Raw genomic sequence first — 20,163 nt, forward strand, 5'->3', positions numbered from 1 at the left:
GATGTACATAATTAAGATCTTATAGCCTGAGAATGTTTGGTTTGGCCTTATTTCCTATTCATGTTTGATGAAGGGCTTAGGGTAGGATCAGGTATTCAAAAGTCTATAGGGTCCAGCGTTATGTATGGCTAGCATACACTAGTGCTGCAGGGTTGGTGGAAGTTTCATGTATGAGTTGTGTGGGATCAGTCCGCCAGTTATGAGATATTTAGCCTTCCTCTAGGAGTGAGGATTGAGTGCACACCATGCTTATGTATAGTGTTAGGGCACTGTGATGATACTTGAGACAAATATGGGTAGGTGTGGAAGGTAGTATGGGCCCGTACTACTCAAACGAGAGCTACGCAATAAAATCAAATGAATCACTCTGAGATTATTTAACCTTCGCGGCATGCAACTTAACATATTCATGAAATAATTAACTCACATCATTTTAAATCCCACAAAGCACAAAGCACGCAGTATTCGGACAGTAACACTCCAAGACACAAATCAATCAAATGACTTCTCATAATACTTACTTGTTACTACCATGCTAGGAACGTATACTCTCACTGTCGGTTGCCTTGTGTATGCAAATTATACACAATACAAGATCAAATAGACTTTCAAATAAAAGACTCTACCCTAGGACAACAACCAAACGAGGAATAGGAAATAAGGCTAAATCAGTCATTCTAGAGCTATATGATCGTAATCGAATACAATTTTTAAAGCATACACTTAGCAATTACTGCTACCAATACATATTCCCAATCTAGCATAGAATCCAATGCTTCCTAGGCTACAAGGCATCACATATCAGGCCAATATATCATGTAATTCCTGAAAGTATCCCTAGCCTTATCCTAGCATGCAAACATCCATATCATATAACATATCAACATGTATGGGTATTTTGGGAATCATTTACTTGTGCTCGGTTGATTGCACGCATCACACCCCCTTTTTCTTTACAAACGTCTTTTTAAATTTTTTTTTTCTTTTAAAAGATTACCAATTCCTCAGTTTGAGTTCAGTAACACCAGAGAATGTGCTCGAATCCCTCAAACCAAGGCTCTGATACCAACTTGTAACGTCTTGAAATCCAAGGTAAAATTTTCATTTTTAAAAGAATAATTTATATGACAAATTGTTCTCAACACCATTAAAGATAAAAACAACATTTAAACATCTGAGTAAAAATTATCAATGCAGAATTAAACTTTGGGGGATGTTGTGCAGTCACGTCGGACCCTTCCCTTTTGAACTGGAAGTACCTGAAACCATAAACATAAACTGTAAGCATAAAGCTTAGTGAGTGCCCCAAAATACCACATACAATACACATATACATATAAAAACACGTGGTTGTGTCAGGTCCGTATCAACCCCATATGACAACATGTAGCTATGCCGGGTCTGTATCAACCCCTGGGTCCGTATCAACCCATATGAGAACAAGTAGTTGTGTCGGGTCCGTATCAACCTCGAGTCCATAATGACACTATATATATAACAGTATGTAGTTGTGTCGGGTTCGTATCAACCCCACATACATAAAACATATAGTCATATCAACAAGAGTCACAAAGACAACAAGCACATTGTCACAACCAGGAAATTCTATGTTTTTGTAAACATTAACAATGGCAACAATTGTAACCATGACTTGAAAACAAGTGTGATGTTTATTCAATGACAACAAAATTCCATCAAAATATAATTGAAAAGCCCAAAAACTCTATACAAACACTTCAAATAGTCAACTACAGATTGGAAACCCTAAAAATCCCGGTTTAAGTCCATTATGGACTAGGATTTTCTTATTGGGCCTAATGGACCAATAAACCTCCAATTTGACTATTTTGGGCTTAGGACCCTTAAATGGGCTCTAATTAGACCCACTTTCATGAAACTTAACATTTTGGGCTATAATGGATCCAAAATGAATTGGTTTACCTTAATGGGCCTTATTTGGCCATAATTGATTCAATTAGCTTTCATGGACCATAAATCCATTCTTTTATTCAAAATTGGGCCATGAACTACCCTAAAAGCCCAATGGGCCGAAAACTTCTTTATGGACCTCATAATTTCGAACCAAGATAAGAAGTGGGCCAAATTAATTTACCTCCTTCCTCCTAGCCCAAGATCTCGGCCCATCATCATAAAAAAAGTGAAAAGGTTATGCATGGAGTAAATAGTGACACCTCAAGTTTACCTTGTGGTTCTCCATGCTAATTACCCACTAAGCAAAGAGCCAAATCTCATACTTCTAAGCACCCATAAACTCACACCTCTCTCCTCTTCCCCTCTTCTTACCTTCGGTCGAGACACCACCACCTCACCTCTATTCTCTCATTTCAAATCACTTTAAAATTTCTCTCCAGAAACTCCCTCTTCTTCCCTCAAAGTTTCGAGATTTAGGGTGTTTACAAGAGGATTCTTCACCACAATCACCATCCTTGGTAAGTTTTTATTTAGATACATGGACTAACTTCTTGATTTCATCAAAAATCTCATCATAACCCACCCTATTTCATGATTATGCTTCCTAGAACCCATCTAAGTTCGAAAGTCCCTCAAGGAGCTTGTTAGGGCCAAAAACAACACCGTCTTCTTCCATTCTTCTTCAAAACCGAGAACAACAAGCAAAGTTGAGTTCATACCCCCTTGTTTTTGGTTTTTACTTGTTTTTAGGGGGAGAATACAAGTGTTATGTGTTGATCTATGTGTGTTTGCATGTTATATGTGATTTCTTTGGTTTGTGTTGTGAAAATGTGATATTATTTGTTATATCTCGAGATCTATGGCTAAAGTGTGAAGGATACATAAACAAATAGATAATAAACAACATACTTCAAAGATCTAAGAGTCTTTATGTTTAAGAAGTGAAAAACAAAGCCAAAGATTTGTTATAAGTGTCATTTTTGCAAAAATAACAAAGATTTGGATAAGAAATAACATTTTTATTTTATAAGGATAAAATAGTATTATTTACATAAAAATCTGACTTCTATGAAAATAACACTTTTCAAGGGGTCAAAAACATAAATTATAGCTTATTGGGCTTACATTTGGGCCTCACGGGTTTTTGGGCCCAAAATTGCGAAAAATGAAGAGTTTTGGGGGCTGGAGTTGTAAGTTTATCAAAATATGAGTCTAAAACGTAAATAAACTATTTCAGGGGCTGAAAATGACTTTGATGCAAAAATATTGACTAAAAATGCAAAGTTTTTGATTTTGGGGTCAAAATTGTAAAACTTACGTTTGAGCCAAAAGTGTAAACTTGTTACAAATAAGGGTTGGAAATGGCAAATACAATAGTTTTGGGCTGAAATTATTATTTAAATAAAGTTTGGGTCGAAAATGTCAAGAAAAAATGGTTTAAGGACCAAAAATGTCAATTTTCATAAAAAGGGACTAAAAGTGCCATTTTTATAGATAAAGGGGCTGGAATGGTCAAAATAAATATTTTTGGGCCAAATAGACTAATATTAAATTATTGGGTTAAAAATATTAAGTTTATAACGCATGGTTTTTAAAAATGTATATATATATATATATATATATATATATATATATACATATATATATATATATATATATATATATATAACCAAAGCGTCGTTATAAATCAAACGTCAAAGTATTTTTAACATTGCGAATAAACATTTGACATACAACAAATACCTACACTACGAACTTAAAATCGATAAACTATAAATGATTCAATGATTGGGCCCAAAATCTTCTGTTCGTGCTATTGGGTCTTTGTGGCCCAATATCATGATTATTTGGCCCAATATATTCAAACATGTTTATTGGGTCTTGGTGATCCAATTACATGCCCAATGGGCCTTTATCAGCTTTAACATGATATTGGGCCTTAGTGGTCCATTTGCATTGCTAATAAGACCCTAAACATTCATAATATGCTTAATGGGCTATAACGTGTCCGTAACATACTCGACAGTCTATAATAACATACATAATTAGTGGACCACCGTTGTCCTCTTTCATGTCTGTTAGGCTTACTTCATATTCACGTAAACATCATTCGGGTTGTAAAACAAGGTTATTCAATTTCATTGGGATTTAGTGAGAAATAACGGGTGACACCAATAAATGTCGGTCGTAGCCTGTAGTTATAATCAGAGTCTCCTGGAGGGAGAGCGAGAGTTTGTGTATAGATCTATACGGGGATGACTCCCCCACACCTGAGTTGTTCGCTGCAGTTAGACTCGGCCAATCTAGGGTGACAAAATCTTGATCAAAACCGGCGTTTGGAAAAATGCCAAGACAGGCGAATTAGTCATTATTATGCATGGTTATAACGACTCACATAGAGATCCATTACCATCTAAGTATTCATGGGAAATCATATTCATACATTGTGACGATGCAAATTGATTTATACAATAATACATAACTATCATGCTATTTAAATTGGAAAACATCGGGTTTTCCGGGGAATGACATTATTCACTTCTACATACAACAACTACAATGCAAGGAACAATTATGAAAGGCATTCACTTTTACATGTTTTGAAATCACATACATATACACTTATGTGATCATCACATCTTTTCGTAAACAGTTTTTGTTACAGAAAATATTGGATTTTCTGGGTTTTACAAACAATACAAAATATTTTTATATCAAACATGCTTATGAACTCACCAACATTATATATGTTGACCGTTTTCAAAATAACTTGTATTCTCAGGTAACCGTTACAATGAAGAATCATCAAGCGTGTTTCTGAAATTTCTTTTTGTGCAATGTCAATCATTAACCAATTTATGTTCTGTGATGTTGTAATGAAAACAATGTACTTGATGTGAACAAGGTCAGTTGTAATGTATTAATGCATGGTGATGTTTATGTTATGTTTCATGTATATTCATTGTGATGATATTTCAATTTAAGTCGCACGAGCCCTCGGATGTTACCGCCGTCTGGTTCGGGGGTGTGACAGGTTGGTATCAGAGCCTTGTTTATAATGAACTAGCATATCTAACCATACATGATATGCAACTATAAACACAATGGGGCTAAATAACTCTGAACAGACTAAGTAAAATACTTACCTATGTGTGCGTTTTAGAATAACAGCATAATACTAAACAATAAAAGTATTTGGGGGATTTGAACGTTGCGATTTAACCTGGGCGGTTATGTAATCGTATTAGGGATCAATGTAGCCTGATCAACTACATTCATTCAAAGTACGATCAACATATGTTTGGGAATAATCGTGATGGTCAATAAACCGAAAACTTACCATCTAACTATTCAAATAGGTTAGAGGAACTAAACTTAAGAAAAATAAATATTGTAAGAGTAGTTTAAGAATACTATCCTTATACACCCCAATGCACACACTTTTCACACCTACACTTCCCACGCAGGCGATATGGCAGGAATGCAGCAAGACGACCCCTACTATCAAGCTCTAGTAGTCTATGGGGAGATTGAGGTGGGTGTAGATGACAATCCTGATGAAAAACCTGAAGGAGGCCCTGCAATGGGTCAGGAGGTGGGACCCGGAGTGGAACCGGAAGAGTACGTGGTAACTGATTACGAATATGACGAATCTGGCCGGGAGTCAGATGAAGGAAAGGACGTTAAGGAGACACCTAGTAATCCCCACCCATCGGAAGCCCTATCAGACCCACACACGATTCAGGAAAGTGATACGGACTACATACGCTCTCTTGAGAAAGAAATAGCCAATCTCAAGCGTCAACTCTTTGCGGCCGAAGCTAGAGCCGTTCGAGCCGAGCAAAGGGAAGAAGTAATCACCCAGGAGGTGAATGAACTGGTTGAACTCCTGATACGCCAGCTTGACGATTGAGTGTCATCTTCATCATAACTGATAGAACGTACTCTACTACTTGCTATTATAGGTCCTACAGTATGTAGAACCAGCCGTATCTCCTACTAGTATTGTGTTTCTATGGATATTATGTCGTAATACTGTCAGATCGTACATTTTCCCATGGAATGTATGCCCTTCAGGCAAATTTTCCTGTATTAAAAATGGCTATTTCTAGTAAGAAATGCTATGTGTTTCAATATGGGGTTTCACTTATGTGCACAAACAAACCATCGAAACCGTTAGATACTCAAGAGCCTTGAAACCAAAATAACCTATGAACTCTATGAATAAGACTAAATATTCGTGACAAGTTTACAAATTATCTACTATCATAAACACACCATAGGGATATATATCGAAACATTGTGAATCATACGACAGAACGCGAAAGTTACAGAGTACCACCGGAAATGACCGTCGTTACTTACGATCATGCTTATCATCATGCAGCAGAAGATGTCATTCCACAGAAATAACAAGCACACCCGTGAAGCACCACTCTTGCAGATGGACTTTACTACATTCCAAGTTGCTATCACCGCTGCCGTAACCGCTGCTATGGGCACAACTCAACGCAAACAACACCAACAGAGGTGGAAATAGCGTCGACAACACCAGTCGAAGTAACAACCCCGAAAACCAACGAATGACAGCTTATCAAGGCACTCCAAACCCCAAACCTAAGAGCAGGAAGCAAAAGTCTGGGGGTAAGAGAAAGGGGCAGCCAACCCAAGAATCCTCAAAGAAACGATGTGTTGTAGCTATCCCTATGGCCATGACACCTGCTACATCGACACCAGCAAGACCATATGTTGGGAGCCTTCCGAAATGCAACAAGTGCAATCTCCATCATCAAGGAGCCTATCTAAAGTCGTATTATAATAGATGTAACAAGAAAGGACACGCCACCCGGTACTGCAGATCTCGACCACAACAGAACCAAAAGTCAAACAACAACAACAACAACATCAACCGCAATACTGGGACTAGCCACACCTGCTATGGGTGTGGGAGAACCGGACATTTCCGCCGGAACTGGCCCAACATTTATAACCAAGGAAATGGAGGAGCGGGAAGGGTTCTGGCTATGGGTCAAGGCGAGAAAATTCAAGACCCAACGGTTGTTACTGGTACGTTCCCACTTAACAACTCTTTCCCCTCGCATCTTACTCGATAGTGGAGCTGAGCGAAGCTTCGTTAGTAACAAATTCGAACACACACTAAAACAACAATCCCAAAAGCTAAACGAAGCCTTCATCGTGGAGATGGCTAATGGGAAAAAACCAGAATCAACAAAAGATACTTATGTAGGGTACACCTTAACACTAAATAATCATTCATTTCAAATAGATTGATACTAATAAATATTAGGAGTTTTGATGCTGATACTATGTGTCGCGAGAAGGTCGTTTGCCTTCACCTCCCTAATCACGAAACTCTAATAATCTATGGTGATAAACCTGGCGCCAATCCTCATCCTATCTCGTGCATAAAGGCACAGAAGTGTCTGCACCAGAAGAACTACGTTTTCCTCGCTCATGTTGTGTGCAAGACCAAGGAAGAAGTAAGCATACAAGGCATTCCAGTGGCATGCGATTTTCCGGATGTATTTCCCGAAGAACTTCCGGGAATACCCCAGAGAGACAGGTCGAATTTCGAATCGACCTCATACCGGGAACCACATCAATTGCCAATTCACCCTATAGGTTGGCTCCTGCGGAGATGCAGGAATTGTCAACCCAATTAAGCGAACTCTTGAGCAAAGGATTCATCAGACCCAACTTCTCGCCATGGGGAGCTCCGATTCTTTTCGTTAAGAAGAAAGACTGATCCTTCAGGATGTGCATCGACTGTAGAGAGATGAATAAGCTCACTATCAAGAATCGCTACCTACTCCTTCGGATTAACGACCTATTTGACCAGCTCCAAGGAGCTAATTACTTCTCCAAATAAATCTAAGATCCGGTTATCATTAGCTCCGAATCCGAGAAGAGGACATTCCAACAACTGTTTTCCGAACTCGATACGTCTTTTTCGAATTCGTTATGATGCCTTTCGGTCTAACGAATGCCCCCGCGGCATTCATAGACCCCACGAACCGAGTTTTCCCAACCATCTTTAGTCAAACTTTTATTATTTTCATTGATAACATACGTGTCTGCTCGCGAAACAAGAACAAACACTGTCAACACTTACGACCGGCTTGGGAGGCATCGAAGCCGGAGAATATCGCGAAGGAAGCATTGCGTGAATTGGATAAAACTCTCGAAGTCAACAAGACGAAGTTTATTATTACAAGATTCGGATTGGGCACTATCTGGGTGATCAACGATAGGTTAACCAAATCTGCCCATTTTCTACCAATAAAAGAGTCCTATAAAATGGAAAGATTAACCAGGATATACATCAAGGAGGTAGAAAGACTTCATGGAGTGCCAATATCTATCATCTCAGATCGAGATAGTAGATTCACTTCACGCTTTTGGCAATCACTTCAAAAGGCTATGGGAACACAACTCGACATGAGCACTGCTTACCACCCACAGACGGATGGTCAAAGTGAGCGAACCATTCAGACGCTTGAAGATATGCTTCGAGCATGAGTGATAGACTTTGGAAGATCGTGGGATACCCACTTACCTTTAATTGAATTTTCGTACAATAACCGTTATCACACAAGCATCAAAATTGCTCCTTTCGAAGCGTTATACGGTCGCAAATGCAGGTCACCTCTATGTTGGGCTGCGGTGGGTAACTCTCAGCTAGCAAAGGGTCAGGCACCGAGCAGCACTCTAACAGGACCAGAGATCATCCGTGAAACAACTGAGAAGATAGTTCAAATCAAAGCTCGACTGCAAGCATCGCGAGACCAACAGAAGAGCTACACTGATAAACGACGAAAGCCTCTAGAATTTCAAGTCGAAGATCGGGTATTATTGAAGGTCTCTCCCTGGGAAGGGATGATTCATTTTGGGAAACGGGGGAAACTAAAGCCACGATACATTGGGTCATTCGAGATTCTAGCCCGAATCGGTCCAGTGGCCTATAGGCTGCAGCTACCTGCCGAGCTCTGCAGCGTACACCCCGTGTTCCATGTTTCCAATTTGAAAAAGTGCTTATCCGATGAAACTCTGGTCATCCCATTGGAAGAAATCGAAATCAACGAGAATCTCTTGTTCATCGAGGAACCAGTTGAAATCATGGACAGGGAAGTGAAGCGTACTAAGCAAAGTCGCATTCCGATTGTGAAGGTTTGATGGAACGCAAAGCGTGGACCGGAATTCACATGGGAACGCGAAGACCAGATGAAGCAAAAGTACCCTCACTTATTCTCGCATTCTCAAATCTAGCGTCAAAAAGAATTTCGGGACGAAATTCCCTCTAACGGGGGGATAATGTCACAACCAGGAAATTCTATGTTTTTGTAAACATTAACAATGGCAACAATTGTAACCATGACTTGAAAACAAGTGTGATGTTTATTCAATGACAACAAACTTCCATCAAAATACAATTGAAAAGCCCAAAAACTCTATACAAACACTTCAAATAGTCAACTACAGATTGGAAACCCTAAAAATCCCGGTTTAAGTCCATTATGGACTAGGATTTTCTTATTGGGCCTAATGGACCAATAAACCTCCAATTTGACTATTTTAGGCTTAGAACCCTTAAATGGGCTCTAATTAGACTCACTTTCATGGAACTTAACATTTTGGGCTATAATGGATCCAAAATGAATTGGTTCACCTTAATGGGCCTTATTGGGCCATAATTGATTCAATTAGCTTTCATGGACCATAAATCCATTCTTTTATACAAAATTGGGCCGTGAACTACCCTAAAGGCCCAATGGGCCGAAAACTTCTTTATGGACCTCATAATTTTGAACCAAGATAAGAAGTGGGCCAAATTAATTTACCTCCTTCCTCCTAGCCCAAGATCTCGACCCATCATCATAAAAAAAAAGGGGAAAAGATTATGCATGGAGTAAATGGTGACACCTCAAGTTTACCTTGTGGTTCTCCATGTTAATTACCCACTAAGCAAAGAGCCAAATCTCATACTTCTAAGCACCCATCAACTCACACCTCTCTCCTTTTTCCCTCTTCTTACCTTCGGCCGAGACACCACCACCTCACCTCTATTCTCTCATTTCAAATCACTTCAAAATTTCTCTCCAGAAACTCCCTCTTCTTCCCTCAAAGTTTCGAGATTTAGGGTGTTTACAAGAGGATTCTTCACCACAATCACCATCCTTGGTAAGTTTTTATTTAGATACATGGACTAACTTCTTGATTTCATCAAAAATCTCATCATAACCCACCCTATTTTGTGATTATGCTTCCTAGAACCCATCTAAGTTCGAAAGTCCCTCAAGGAGCTTGTTAGGGCCAAAAACAACACCGTCTTCTTCCATTCTTCTTCAAAATCGAGAACAACAAGCAAAGGTGAGTTCATACCCCCTTGTTTTCGGTTTTTACTTGTTTTTGGGGGGAGAATACAAGTGTTATGTGTGTTTGCATGTTATATGTGATTTCTTTGGTTTGTGTTGTGAAAATGTGATATTATTTGTTATATCTTGAGATCTATGGCTAAAGTGTGAAGGATACATAGAAAAATACATAATAAACAACATACTTCAAAGATCTAAGAGTCTTTATGTTTAAGAAGTGAAAAACAAAGCCAAAGATTTGTTATAAGTGTCATTTTTGCAAAAATAACAAAGATTTGGATAAGAAATAACACTTTCGATATTATAAGGATAAAATAGTATTATTTTCATAAAAATATGACTTCTATGAAAATAACACTTTTCAAGGGGTCAAAAACATAAATTATAGCTTATTGGGCTTACATTTGGGCCTCACGGGTTTTTGGGCCCAAAATTGCGAAAAATGAAGAGTTTTGGGGGCTGGAGTTGTAAGTTTATCAAAATATGAGTCTAAAACGTAAATAAACTATTTCAGGGGCTGAAAATGACTTTGATGCAAAAATATTGACTAAAAATGCAAAGTTTTTGATTTTGGGGTCAAAATTGTAAAACTTACGGAATTTGAGCCAAAAGTGTAAACTTGTTACAAATAAGGGCTAAAAATGGCAAATACAATAGTTTTGGGCTGAAATTATTATTTAAATAAAGTTTGGGTCGAAAATGTCAAGAAAAAATGGTTTAAGGACCAAAAATGTCAATTTTCATAAAAAGGGACTAAAAGTGCCATTTTTATAGATAAAGGGGATGGAATGGTCAAAATAAATATTTTTGGGCCAAATAGGCTAATATTAAGTTATTTGGTTAAAAATATTAAGTTTATAACGCATGGTTTTTAAAAATGTCAATATATATATATATATATATATATATATATAACCAAAGCTTCGTTATAAATCAAACGTCAAAGTATTTTTAATATTGCGAATAAACATTTAGCATACAACAAATACCTACACTACGAACTTAAAATCGATAAACTATAAATGATTCAATGATTGGGCCCAAAATCTTCTGTTCGTGCTATTGGGTCTTTGTGGCCCAATATCATGATTATTGGGCCTAATATATTCAAACATGTTTATTGGGTCTTGGTGATCCAATTACATGCCCAATGGGCCTTTATCAGCTTTAACATGCTATTGGGCCTTAGTGTGGCACCAATAAATGTCCAATTACATGCCCAACAGGTGGCACCAATAAATGTCGGCCGTAGCTTGTAGTTATAATCAAAGTCTCCTGGAGGGAGAGCGAGAGTTTGTGTATAGATCTATACGGGAATGACTCCCCCACACCTGAGCTGTTCGCTGCAGTTAGACTCGGCCAGTCTAGGGTAACAAAATCTTGATCAAAACCGACGTTTGGAAAATGCCAAGACAGGCGAATTATTCATTATTATGCATGGTTATAACGACTCACATAGAGATCCATTACCATCTAAGTATTCATGGGAAATCATATTCATACACTGTGACGATGCAAAGTGATTTATACAATAATACAGAACTATCATGCTATTTAAATTGGAAAACATCGGGTTTTCCGGGGAACGACATTATTCACTTCTACATACAACAACTACAATGCAAGGAACAATTATGAAAGGCATTCACTTTTACATGTTTTGAAATCACATACATATACACTTATGGATTTTGATCATCACGTCTTTTCGTAAACAGTTTTTGTTACAGAAAATATCGGATTTTCTGGGTTTTACAAACAATACAAACTATTTTTTATATCAAACATGCTTATGAACTCACCAACATTATATATGTTGACCGTTTTCAAAATAACTTGTATTCTCAGGTAACCGTTACAATGAAGAATCATCAAGCGTGTTTCTGAAATTTCTTTTGTGCAATGTCAATCATTAAACAATTTATGTTCTGTGATGTTGTAATGAAAACAATGTACTTGATGTGAACAAGGTCAGTTGTAATGTATTAATGCATGGTGATGTTTATGTTATGTTTCATGTATATTCATTGTAATGATATTTCAATTTAAGTCACACGAGCCCTCAGACGTTTCCGCCGTCTGGTTCGGGGGTGTGACACACATACAGGCATATCAACATGTGTCACAATGACAACTATCATCCTACAACATAATCCAATGGGCCGACATTTGTGCCTTCAACCCACGAGTACAGTGAAGAGACTCACCTGAATCACGATGCTGACTAAAACCTCGTGCAAATTCGCACCGATCACAACCAACAACTCTCATTGTCAAAAGATGGGTGCAAAACACCTTCTAACAATCCACACAAGGCAAACCCTAAGTCTTCCTTCTAAAAATAGAGACTGGCCAAAAATTCAACCCATGCCAAAAGTCAACGGTCAAAGTCAACGACCAACGTTGACTTTATTCAACCGCCACGTCGTGGCCACCTGTGGCCACGCCGTGACCCTCCAGCAATAGTCCATCGCGCTATTCCTTATCGCCACGTCGTGGCGACCTAGTGCCATGCTGTGGGTACTGAGTCTTCAGCAGCTTAATGGATTAAGCTGCCTTCCTCGATCCTAACGGCTCCAAAGTTCAGATTTGGTCCATACTATTGTCTAAATGGATAAAGTTTCCAACTTTATCCATTAAGACACCCAAAGAGATCAAGATCTTAAAACCTAGGTCAAAATAAAGCCAAAATCCATGATGGCTTATTCATTAAGCTCTTAATCTGAAAATGTCCTTAACCTAACCACTCCAGAAGGGTTTATAAAACCAAATCTATAATAAAGGTGGAAGATTTATAGACATGTATGTCCAATACATGTCTAAGATCCATTTTAGGTCAAATTTGAGTTCTAAAGACCAAAACTTAAGCAAATGTCAAGAACTTCTACCAAAGGCTAGATCCACAACATACAATGCCCTTCGGACTCAAGAGACTCATAAAGTTGCCAACTTTATGAGTCCCTTCCTTCCAAACTTGCTCAAACATGAGGAACACGGAATAATATTCAAGATCCAACCACCAAAAGCATAAAGCAAGGAACTTGGACACTTACAAAGGTCCAGATACAATGAGAGATGTTGATGATGTTGCTTCCTTGCAAGATCCAACAATAGAGCACATTCTTCTCCTTCTTTTATTTTTCTCCAAGCTAATAAAGCTCCAAAAAGCTCAAGAATCAAACAAGGGATGGAGGCTAGGGTTTTCTGAGGTGAAAGAGGGCTTGGAGGATGATAATGAACCCTAAAATGGGTTTAGAGAGGTTTAAATATGAAAGGAACCCTAAACGAATGATGGGCTTAGGCCAGAACAGTTGCCACGCCGTGGCAATTCTTGGCCATGCCATGGAGGCTCAATAAAATTACGTGTGCCATTTATTTAATGCCACGTCGTGGGTATCCTTGCTCCACGTCGTGGCATAGAGTTTTTCCCAAAAACTCTATCTTTATCCCTAGATAATAAAAGTTACACCATACTGGAACACGGGTGTTACAATACTCATGCTTGTATGATGTTTTATTCACTTCAAACAGACATTCTTGTGTAGCTTCATGATAGATGTCGTTGAATATCAACGATTGATCAAGAACGTTGATGCCACTGTTGCATATGGAAACACCAAATAATGCATGTCAAATCCATAGAGCTTGCGAAGCCATTGCTTCTAGAATTACCGCCAAGTGTTCATGATCACCTCACGTGTATTGACTCCGCCATGCATTAGAGCAATTTGCCCAGGGCCAATAGAGATAGTAATTGTTTTCTGGCATTTTAGGAAAGCCGTGTATGTTTGCATACGTTGCAAACAATTTCCGTATGTATTGAACGTAGACTTACGTAATATTGTAGACCGTAAAGCCTAATGACACCTTTATAAAACCTATAAATACTTTCCTATATGGTCTATACATACATTTTTAAATTCTCATCCTATGAATCAGATGCGGACCCGTATCCTAATTAACGAATTGTGGTTGTGTATTTTTATAGTGGAGTAAAACTCTTTTACCTCTTGCATCAAATTTTAATTGGAAAAACAGAATTCCCAAATCCAAATCATCAACTATACGTATGAATAAATGTTTGTATATTCGAAACCTATGTCGAAATTGATAAACATACGATTCATAGATGACATTCTCAACAAAGTAGCATTGTACAAGAAGAGAGGAGTGTAATTCTTTTTATTGGGGAGAGGGGATGTGTTCACCACAACCACATCAACTTGATCGTGGAAGTAACCACTCCCACACCCCAAAACCTTATAAAAAATTCTTTCATTTATGTGTGATAAATGATAATGAAGTTGGAAATTGGAAAGAAACTCGTCAAATTGAAATAGGGATATCAATGTGCGTATGAAGTTTCATTTGTTGCATTTGATATATTTTGTAGTTTACTTTGATTTATAGTAATATACATCTATCAATTTATATTCGAAACTTTCTAACTATATGTAGAAACAACTCATGTTTTGAAGTTATTACTTCACTAGCTTTAATAATTTTAATTTGCATTCAACATCACTATCACATTCAACCAATGGTGCAAGTATTCACCGATGATAATAAAAGGTTTTTTATACTACCATGATATTTAATATAAAAATATATATATTTAAATTCCTAAATCATATAAAGTTGACTTCTCCTTTGTTTCTTTTACATTATTGTTATATCTCATCAAATCGCCTTGTTTATATATTAAATAATTATTCTCTTGTCGTTAACGGTGGACAAATTAGCATGCTTTTAGATCCCTTTATTTTTAAATCAGTTTTACTTAATGTCTTACACGATTTGGTATTATGTAAGTGTTTTCTTATCATAAATCAAGTCAAAAAGACGTTAGCATTTTCTTGATTAATATATAATGCATCATTTGGTAAAAGAACAATTAGGTCAAATCATATGACTTTTTTGCTACCTTGTATTCATATGCAGGCTTCAAATTTAGACGAGTTCAATAAATAAAAACAAATTTCATCTTATGATAATATTTATAACCAGGGTATAAGCATCACATGTCTTTAGAAAAATATAGGTGTAATAGGATGTATTATTGATCAAATTATTTTAGGGTTTAAGTCTAAAACCCTTAAAATTTAGGTATTATATATATATATATATATATATATATATATATATATATATATATACTACTTTAGAGACTCGTCCATTAAACAGGTTAACAACTTAGCAAATCAAACTACATTGATAAAATATAAAAAATATAATAATACAATACTAAAATATGATGAAAAATAGAAATATAATTTATTTCAAATCAGTTACCATGTAACTTATTTCAAATTTCAAATTTTAAATTTTAAATCTAATACATATATTGATTTATTTGAATTTTAAAATGTAACGCCAAGTTTCAGATATGTTCTTTTTTAAGTAATTTTAATAAATTGAAGTGAGATTTCTGGTGGCCACGGCATGGTGATGGAGTCCCACAGCGTAGCCAAGGCAAGAGTTCTCATGACCGTTAAGTTGGCGCCACGACGTGGCATATATCGCCACACTGTGGCCGTTGTTTAATGACAAACCCTAATCCGGGGTTTGAGCCCCTATTTAAGAGAATGTTATGGCTAGGGTTGCCCACCCTCAGCCTCATTCACTCTCCCTCAACCTCTAAAAAGGAAACCCTAGCCTCCATCTCTAATCTTTAAGTTATTGTGTGTTTTGGTGATATTTTGAAGAAGAAGAAGAAGAAGAAGAAGAAGAAGAAGAAGACATCTTTAAGCTTGGTTCCAGCAAGCAAATCTTCTCGCCAACCTTGAGCACATTTTTTGACCATTATAAGTCCCCAAGATCCAACCTTTATGTTATTTATATTTAGATCTAGCAGTTTTGTCCTTAAATCTTCTTGGTGTGAGAATTTGGGTGGTTGGATCTTATAAAGTTGGCAACTTTATGGATCCATGAGATTATTCTAGTGTCATATGTTTCAGATCTGAGGATCTATGTAGTTTTTGGTTCCATGCTCAAGTTTAAGCCTTTATTGCCATGTTTTTTTACCTAAAATAGAAGGGACATGCATTGGACATGCATGTCCATAAAGCCACAATTTCTAGGGCTTATTAGGAATAAGAAATCATTCTGGAATATTTGGATGTGAAACTATAGGGATTGGGTGCTTAATGAGTGTCTTGATGCATTTAGCCATCCTTAAGGAATTAGGGTTTGGGATCTTGGCTAGTAGAGGTGTCTTGATGGATAAATTTGGAAACTTTATCCATAAAAAGCATGGGAAGGGCCATATCTGAGCTTTGGAGCTCTTGGAGTCATAGGAAAATGGCTTAATGGATTAAGTTGCCTAGACCAGTCCCCACAGCGTGGCGACTGGGTAGAAACCCGTTAGTTTTGTCATTTCGCAGCCACAGTGTGGCGACCAGTGTGGCGACCATTTGGGATATTTTGAGTAGTAGGTTGAGGCTTGGTCCATGTATGTTGTACAAGTGACCTGTAGAGCCAGTATTTAGAGCATCATTCAGATCAGCTGTCTTTCGGACATTGAGATGAGTTTTCCTCACTATACTTGTGGGTCGAAGACATCAATGCCCGCCCACTAGGTTATGTATCATAGTATATAGGATGTTGTTGTGCTGTGGTGATATGTTAGATTTGCATGATTATTTTGTTTACTCTTATATGTTTTATATGTTGCATATGTCGACATAGTGCGGGTTGAGTTGAGGCTTTACTACTATGTGTGTAAGCCAACAGACCAGGGCATTCTAGTCCGGTGACTGATTGGGCCAAGGCAATCCAGTCTGATGACTGTGGGCCAGAGGTAATCCAGTCTGATGATTGTGGACGCGAGGGTAATCCAGTCTGATGACTGTGGACCCAACATGCATGATTGTATATGTTCTGTCGTGTGAGGTATTTAGGTACTTCAGAACGTTAGGTTAAACTTTCTGCTGCTACTACTGACCACAACCTTTTGTTGTCAACCTCCACTTCTGACGACCATCTCTAGTAGTCGCCAAAGATGCCTTCCATGCCCAATTATTTTTCCTTCTCAATTTTTTTTCTTTGTCATCCTAAATAAAATCTCTCTAATAAAATGACGCCAGAGTTTCGGATCTCGTCGGAAACCCAGCTACTTCGGATGTTGACTTTGCTGGAACCCTGACTGGCATCGCTGAAAAGCTACATCGTCTTCGCCGAAGCACTAGTTCTTGCCTCCCGACGCTAATAAATATCTAGTTGTCGCTATTGCAGTTGTCGCCACCGCATACAGATGTAGCGCCACTATTGCCACTGCCATTGCATCTGTCTCCGGATATAGCCACCGTAACGTGCAAATCTAGCATTGTTGTCACACTACTGCTGCCTCTAGACTCTGCATCTCTGACAGCATATCCTTTTGTATTCTTTGAGTTTAGGCCAAAGGCTTTAGGATTTAGAAATTCATTTTCCATTAAATTTATTTGAATATACGTGTGGGTTTACACAAATAATTTGATTGGATAATCCAATGGTTATCACGTTAGGCACAAGAACATAAACAAATCATCGTTTTGTAGGATTGTTCGAATTATGATGAATAGGAAAATATCGTGTCTTGTACATATGTATACTTATATTGTCCGTACGATTATAAAACTACTATTAAATTGTTTATCAATTTCTTTTAGGCTAATAAAAAAAGTTTAAGACGTTAGTTTTATTAATTTATTAATTTGGTGCGTTACAACTAACTGATAAGCTAGTTTATTTTTTTAGTTTTTTTTAAGTTGTCATGTTTGACAATCTAAAAAGTAGTTTATAAATTAATTTTTTTAAAAACTACTTAGACTAGCTTTTTAAAAGTTTTTCAAATATACCACTAAATTAATTATAAAAACACATTATTTTAAATATTATTTTCTATCATTTTATATCTTTTTAGCTAATTATTTTACCAAACATTATTTTTTATCAGCTAGTTTTTCAGTTATCAGCTAGTTTTTTTTTTAACCGCTAGTTTTTCAGCTAACAACTAATTTTTCAGCTAGTACGTCAAACATAATCTAATTATTTTTTGATAATTTAATGTAACAAACTTGTCATATTTTATCATTTTATCTAAGATTTACATCGAAAAAATAAATAAAGTTATAAATTTACTATATTAAATATTTAAAAGGAATAACGGGCTAGGTTTAGGCTTTATGGTCTCATGGATTTTTGGTCACCGATCACAACTTTTTAAGTATTTTTTTTATAAATTTTAAGTTTTAATCAATTATATTAATCAATTGTTTTGTTCAAATATATACTTTTTTATAAAAACAAACTAATTAAAAAAACACACAATTGATTTTTTAAATTTTTTAAATTTGAGTCTTTCTAACAGCAAATTTTTTTGTCATACTAAAATTAGTAAATAATAAAATAATATAATAATCTATTCTAATAAATAAAGATCTTTTGTCACATGTCACACTCTCATTCCTTTTGCCACATGTCATTTTGTTGTTATTTTGAACAATTTTTTTTTCCATTTGTCATTTTCTTATTTTTTTAAATCTTTTTTTAATTAACACATCACATTTACACCTGATATTTTGTATTTAATATGTTTCCTTTTAAATTCAAGTTTTAAATTTTAAATTGACAAAATTGCAAAAATGGTCCCTGTAGTTTGCCAATATCTTTGGGTAAGGTCCAAAAAAACATTTATTAGCAAAAAAGGTCCTTATTTGGTGGTTTAGCTGTGGTTTTGGTCCCTATTTCGTTAACTTTAACATTTGGCTGTTAACTTTTTTTTAAATGACAATTTTACCCTCAGGGACTATTTCTGCAGTTATCTCTTTTTACCAAATTACAAGGACCATTTCTGCAATTCTTCTTTTTAAATTTATTAAATTATTATATATTAATTCTTCTTTCTTTTTAATTTTATTGAACTATTATACATTAATTCTTTTTTTAATTTTTTATTGGATTAATTTTTTATCTGCTTATTATATATCAGTTAATTTTATTTTTAATATATAATATTTATATATTAATAAATATTATATTAGTATATTATTAAATTCTTTTAACTATTTAAAAAAAAATTTATTGGATTATTTTATTTTAAAAAAATTATTAGGTTTTTTATTGGATTATTACATTTAATTTATTATATTCTATATATAATAAATAATATTTTAGTGGATCATTAATTTTTTTAAATGTATAATATTAATTCTTTTTAATTTATTGGTTCTACCACAAAGTCTTCGGAATACGCAAAAGCACCGCATCCCATTGTCGAAAATCGTCGGGACCACCGCTAATCACCTTCATCGGAGGTCCGACGGAAACACTACCAACCTGTTTCGCCCAACGCCGCTATCCAGTAGCCACCTGCGAAAACCTCTTCACAATCCGTCAGAATCCTTTATATTTGCCACTAAGCCGATCGTTTTCCACTAGAACCATTACTATTTGAACCACCAAGAAGTCCAACCCAAACACCCCTGTGAGTTCCTCCATTTGTTGCCTTTTACCAGCTTACGCCACAACTACCTGGTCAGTTCCTCCATTCGTTTCCTTCCACAACCCATGTACAACCTTATAACATCGAAGCTTCAAGCCTGCACTACCTGAAAAGATCTAGCGGTGAATCTGGTGGTTTGAAAACCCTATATCTAACTTTGTCGCCATTGATGTCAGTGTGGGTAGTCAATTGGTGTAGTTTTTGTTGAGAATGACAGATTATAGTTAACGATGGATGATTTCCGACAAGATGATGTGGCGGCACAAGGTGATAGAAAGCAACGAATGGAGGAACTGACCACGGGTGTTTGGATCGGACCTCCTGGTGGTTAACATAATATTGGTTGTAACAAAA

The sequence above is a fragment of the Lactuca virosa genome, chromosome 5 (genome assembly GCF_052849685.1).
Source record: "Lactuca virosa cultivar CGN04683 chromosome 5, Lactuca_virosa_CGN04683_v6, whole genome shotgun sequence".
NCBI lineage: Eukaryota > Viridiplantae > Streptophyta > Magnoliopsida > Asterales > Asteraceae > Lactuca > Lactuca virosa.